This window comes from Aethalodelphis obliquidens, unplaced genomic scaffold, assembly GCF_003676395.1.
Source record: "Aethalodelphis obliquidens isolate GAN/ISIS:26980383/991018 unplaced genomic scaffold, ASM367639v1 scaffold1, whole genome shotgun sequence".
Classification (NCBI taxonomy): Eukaryota; Metazoa; Chordata; class Mammalia; order Artiodactyla; family Delphinidae; genus Aethalodelphis; species Aethalodelphis obliquidens.
In genome coordinates this window covers 108,154,006-108,160,735 of record NW_020837945.1, presented here as the reverse complement: position 1 = coordinate 108,160,735, position 6,730 = coordinate 108,154,006, and positions in this window count along the sequence as shown.

Sequence of the window (6,730 nt, the reverse complement as noted above, 5' to 3'; positions counted from 1 at the left end):
GGAGCGCAGGCTCCGGACGTGCAGGCTCAGCGGCCATGGCTCACGGGCCCAGCCGCTCCGCAGCATGTGGGATCTTCCCGGACCGGGGCACGAACCCGTGTCGCCTGCATCGGCAGGCAGACTCTCAACCACTGCGCCACCAGGGAAGCCCCCCCAGTGCTTTTTTTGACGGGGTAAATTTAAGCTTCTGGCTCTTTCCTTGACTACTTTTCCTGTGTTATTCTCAGGAGTGAAGAATTCAGAGCTCTACATAGCATTGTTCACAACTCCTTGAATGAACTCGCACAAGCCTCAACCTCAGTGAGTGTTGGGGACAAAAACACTTATCTTACTTGCTTTACATGTTTGATGCTAGATTAAAGAGAAAAAATGTGTATGAAGTGCATTGCAACAAGACTGTATTAGAAATGGAAGAATACAAAGCATGCAACAAGAAGCATTTTTAAGGGTTCCTAGAAGATCAGAATGAAATTTAATATTCCCTTAAAGGAAATAAGTTTTTCCCTGTTAAAGCCCATCAACAAAAGATCATTAGGAACACACTTATTAGAGTAAAAAGAAATTCAGTTTATTTTTCTCGCTGTAACAAGACTGAAGCACTCCAAAGGAACCATGAGGAGTTGGGAGATGCTTCTTACAGGATATGGGTTTGTGCTGGATGATTCAAGGTGAGTTTAAGGGAGTGGAGGCCAATTCTGGATGACATATTTCAGGCGGCAGGAGCAATTTTGTGATTGTGTATCTTAACAATATTTATTGATCAGATAGGAGGACCACAGTGGGATGGACCTCTCCTTGGTGAGGTAAAGGAGCAGCAGTCATTCCTGTTAGGCAGAAGAGAGGGATGCTTCACCGTTTTTGTGGTTGCAGAGTGGCCTTATTCTGTCTCGTTCTAAATATTGTCATGGAGTGGCCTGGTTTAGACATTGTTTCTGTTCTGTGAGTATGGTTTATATTCAACTGGGAACATCACGGCCTAGCTGCCAGCAGGACTGCTTTCTCACCTGGTTTTAGGTGTATTTATTTGTTCCCTTTTCTGGAAGGCAAAGAAGGAAGTCATATTCTAGAGGGGTGCCAAGGCTTAACACTAGGGTAGAGGGTCTCCAACTGGCTGTATAAAGAACAATTAAGTTACAGAACCAAAACGGGGAACAAAATCGCCACCAAAAACCAAGGAGCAGGGCATATCAAGGAAGGTGAATGGATGTGGGGTGGTCTTGAAGCAATTCCAGAGGTGGAATGCAGCTTCTCCTTTAAGTATGTGTCCCCTCATGGCTACAAGTGAGGAGTTGGGCGGGATTCCTGTTTCCTGACTTGACATCCAGGGACCAGAATCCCTCCCCAACACCAAAGCAATGTTATCCATTTTACCTCCCTCTTACCGTCTTGTGATCTCCTTTCTGTAAGGTCTGGGTCTATATACGTAATCTTCACTTCAGGTAAAAATGGGAGTGGTCAGCTATTAACACTGGTTACTTCTGGGAAGTGATACCTAAGGGTTTAGGGAGAAGTCATTACTCTTTGCTTAATACACTCATATATTATTGAAATTTTATGAGTCAACTTATTTTTCAATTAAATTATTAAGAACAAAAATGAAACAATATAAGAAATGGCAGTGGTGGTGGAACATGTGTTTTGCCACTGGGGATGCTCCCTGAGGGATGATTTTAGAATTAATATTTCCCTTGTTTTGAAAGGAAATTCAAAATTCACTTTTGTGAAGGGGATGGTATTGGTGTCTTGGACCTGTTCAAAAGATAATTTTGATTAAAAGCTAAAAAATCATGATTCTTATACAAATATAAAATGAAAGATATCAATGCTTTTAATTGATTCATTAATTAATGGGAGAACCAGTAAGATGTATAACAAGTTCAAGAGAATTCAAAGAGCAGACACACATAGACAACTAGGAATGCTGAACTGAATTGACTTAATAAATGTAAAACCGGTTTCTTGGAGAGAGGGAAATCAATTTGCACCTCTACCTGAGATAATTCATTTACAGTCTATGAATGAGAGACATTTGCCTGCTACCAGTAATCTACATTAACTGAAATAGTTCAAAGACAATGAAAGGCAGACACACCCATAATTATTCACTGGACAGGACACTACTCATCTTACTTGCCTGTTTTAAAGTTTTCACATTTTTTCTTGCCAGCTCAGAATAACATTTGTTAAAAGTCAGGTGTTTCTGCCCAAGACCTGTACTTATGATTATGTGTCTTAAAAGAGAAAAGGGAATTTGTCATAAGTTTATTTTGATATTTATATTTTGGGTGATAAATGACCAACCCAAAAGGACTGTAAAAAATAATTCACTGATTTCAGGAACATGTTACTGACATAATTATCAGTGAATGGTTTTAAATTTGCTTTTATTTTCCATTTTATCTTCTGGAGTGGAGCAGAGAGCAAGTATCTATTATGATAAACAGGATAATTTTAAAATTTCTTTCTACCCTGTATATAAGATTATCCACATCTGTTTGCTTGGGTTTTTAAAGTTGTTTCGTGCACGCACACACACACACACACACACGTACATGGGCACACACATGCCCCATTCCCTAATGGAAGAAAGCTTTAAAAATCTGATTTAATTGTAACCAGGAGTGGGTTAGCTGTGAGTCTGATACCGACCAGGGTTCTTGGCTTTCCCCAATCAGTAGAAATTGATAAGAGGCCAGTTAAGAAATTCAGGCAAGGTTTTACTGGGGGAGGGGGCAAGCTGGTTCCTTATATGGGGTGAGGGTAGGGGTGTGTCCATGGGTTCTGGCCTGAGGGGTGGCTTAGGTGTTTTGCCCATCCCTTTGGTGGTGTTGAGTGCAGGGGGCATGCGCAGTACCCTGTTTTTGCTCCTGGCTCTTCAGAAATGGTAGTTGGGTTTTTTGGTCTTTTTGTGTCTTGTTGTCCAGGATTTGCCCCAACTGCACATGCATGCAGTTATTTTTAGTCCCTTATAGTTTCTTTGTTGCTCTAGGAGACATTTGCCCAGGTGCAAGCACTGCAGCCTAGGGGCCCAGGTCCCAGCCTGTCTCAGGAAGGGGAGTGGGACTGTTGAGGAGAAGTTAATAGGAAGGGAGTCATAAAAACATGCTTATGTTCAGCTGATCCCTTTGAACAAAATTAAGGGAGTTTATTTCTCTCACCTCCTTTTCCCATGCTTTCCTTGTCATTTCTTTGCTATTTTTCATGTCACTGCAAGGTTGTGCTTATTGGGTGCTCTAATGTTTGCATCTATAATGAAAATTAATGGAGTTTTATTTGGAAATGAAAACTTTTAAGTTTGGGAAAAGGATGAGGAAGAGAAGAGAGTTGGAAGAGAGATTTTGTAATTTTTAAAGGGAATAGCACTAGTTACTCTTCTTTCATACCAAACCAAACAAATTTATTACCAAAACAGGGAAAGGAAATTCAGAATTCCTCCTGATTATGGAAATAAGATGAAAATTTAAAATAAAATAAGAGGGACATTTTGGAGGTAGTATCAGTCAGATTCTTCCCTGTATTTATTTGCTGCACTGGGACAGTATCCTTATGTCCCAGTGGTAGGGGGAGTTGCTATGACTCAAGGAGGGGCAGTAAAGTGTTTTCTGGTCCTCTCCTTTGTTTTGAAAGAATTACCCCCAAAATTTCAAAACATTTTTCTTAGCATATTGTTCACATTTCCTCAAATGTAGACTCTGCAAAACCAAAGAAGTAGACTGTGTTAATTATGAAGACAGATACCCTCCAGGGGAGCAGTTCTGCCTCTGGTTCTAAATGCTATAGCGTCTCCTTGCTATAGGCTCCACACATTCTTAATTCCGTAGGGACTAGTCTGAGGTTTGCTTAGCAAGCCCTTTCTTCACAGATGGTGAAAATTAATACTATAAATAAGACTCTGATAGTGTCTAGGGTGGTAGTAATTTATATTCATAAGAGCAGCTATATTCCAGGCAACCTAGAAATATCATTTGGATATTTAGTTAAGTTAAACACATATTTATTATTTAGACTGCTAAGTTTAGAGGAAAATGGAAAAATTATGCTTTCTGGTGTGAGTTATTGAAATTACAAATCTGGCTTATTTTGAAGAGCTCTCTCAACCACAGTTTGGATGAATGAACCAATGAACAAAGGACTATCATATCCCAATTTAAGTTATTATATGTATCTCACTAAATTAAAATATTTTTTGTTCCCCACATCTCTCCATAATGGTAGTTTCTAAAGAATTGCATTTGGTTCAAGGCAGTTATGGGATAACATTTTGTGATTAAATAAAGTATAATTAGAGAGCATGACTGTGAGCCTAGGAATGTATTAGCTTGTTTCACTGACCTGCATTTGAACAACGAGATAACTGATTTTAGCCAGGTTTCAAAATGCTTCTAGTGCATTCAGAAGTGACTTTGACAATTAAACCACAATAATCAGATATTACTGAACACTTAACAATTGTACACAGAAAACTATGTGCCGATAATAACATTTATTAAAGTATAAAAAGAAACATTTTCAATGCTATAAAATATATAGTATTAAATAGATCATTTAAAATGTGCAAACACCTTTTCTGGTTGGTTTTAATGTGCATGTGTGTGACACACCCTACATTTTCACCAAAGATTTTGTTGGGTTGATTTGAACTACGCCCTTTCTCAGAAAGCCAGAATCTACCACTTTTCAAGGTCTTAATGAATTCTACCCAAAGCAACATTGCCATCTAAGGTTAGTCAGGCAGCTCAGCAATGACCTCCTGCAAGGAAATCTAAAACACAGAGGTAGAATTTTATGGACTTTGTAGGAAATGAAAATAATGGGTATCCTTTGTTTGTTTAGGGTCCCTTTTCTGCTGTTCACAATGTGAATAGTGTTTATGTTGAATTTCTTATATGAAATTTAATAACCTGAGTGAATAACTACCTTAATACCTAAGGGACAAAGAAACATTGTTAATTTCTGATGTTACCTAGGCACTTCGTTGTGTGCCAGTGCCTGTGTTGAGTGCCACACCTGCTATTTTCACAGTCATGCTTAATCCTCATAACAAGCTTAGTATTGTCTCTGTTTTTCCACATGAGAAGACAAATATAGAATAGTTAAGTGACTTGCCTAAGGTTATGCATTTAGAGCCAGGCTTCTAAATCCTGGAGAAAGAGCTTCACACTTAACCATTGCTATTGTAAAGAAATAGATTTTTTTGACTTAAACAACAGACATTTATTTCTCACGGTTCCTGAGGCTGGAAGTCCAAGATCAGGGTTACACTGTGATTCAGTTCTGGTGAGGGCCCTTTTCTCACTGTGTGTCCTTACACAGTAGAAGAGGAGAGAGAACAAGTTCTCTGGTGTCTTTTCTTTAAAAGGCACTAATCCTGTCATGAAGGCCCCAGCCTCATGACCTCATCTATCCCTAATTACCTCACAAAGGCCCCATCTCCATATATCATCACATTGGGCATCAGGCTTCAACATATGAATTGAGGGGGACACAATTCAGTGGATGGTAAGAGAAGGCTTCTCTAAGGAGGAGCCCTTGGAGCAGCTTCCTGGGTAAAATGAGGGAAAAGGGATAAGAAATGGCTATTTAAAAAATAATTCCTAATGCACTTGCCTCTTGGTAATTAGTTTTTTTTCTGAGGTCCTTCTACCATCAGGGCCACATCATAAGGCTTTTTATGCCAAGAAATGGAAAAGATATTCACCTGTAAAAAGAAGCTCATGAGATTGGTAAGAAGGAGGCTATGACATAAGGAAAGTTGTTTCCAGAAGGGAAAGTAAGTAGGAAGTCCTTCTGGTACTAGGAGAAGAGGGGGGCTGAAAAAAAGAGGAGGGCCAGATAAGAGTTTCTTTGCTCTTCCTGTTCTTAGGGTTGAACATGGGTTGGGTGTGGTTAAACATGTAAACAGGTTTGGGTCTGTCAGAGAGTGTCTCGATTGGAGATACTGTAAGCTGTGGAGGGAAGCCTGGGTTTGTGATGGTACCTTGTTCAGTGTGGCACCACTGCATGGGCTCAATTCAGAAGTGAATGTTACATAGACGTGTTTCCATGGATGGGCCTAAAATAGTGTCTCTGTTCCCTGTGGCCTGTACCATCACACACTGGAGAGTCACAAGTAGTTGCAGACTGTGTGAAGTGGAGAGGCATTTGGAAGCTGAGAGGACGAATAGATTAGAAGCAGCCTGGAGTCATGGAAAGGAGGTCACAGAGTACAGGGCCTTGTGAATGGAGGCATGACTAGAGGTCTACAACGTTGTTGGTGGGTACCAATATGAAAGCCACAACAATGACAAGTGGGGTGAGGCCCACAAAGACCCAGAAGACGGCACATGGACCAGAGGCTCTTCCCCACCTTGTCGTGAACTTCACTTCAACCAAGAGGGAAGAAGATTTGGTCAGGGAGACTCCTTAAGAGGAAAGGAACCACCATAATGAAGATTCTAAATCAGAAATATACTGGTTCTTTACCTTAACAGAGCATTAAAAATGGAAAAAGATGCTCTTACCTTTATTTGGCAGGGTCAAGTGTTCCTCCCCAACATTATCCCAACTCTATCTCAATGGCCATCAGCAGAAATGGAGCCAGAGCAAGCTGGAGCACGATGGGAGCAGTTGTGGAAAATACAGTTATATTTAGTGCACACTTGAATTATTATAAATTCTGATTCTGCTATCTCATACTGATGTATGACATAAATATTAGAAGTCACTTCTGGCAAGTTGAGCAGTAACCTAC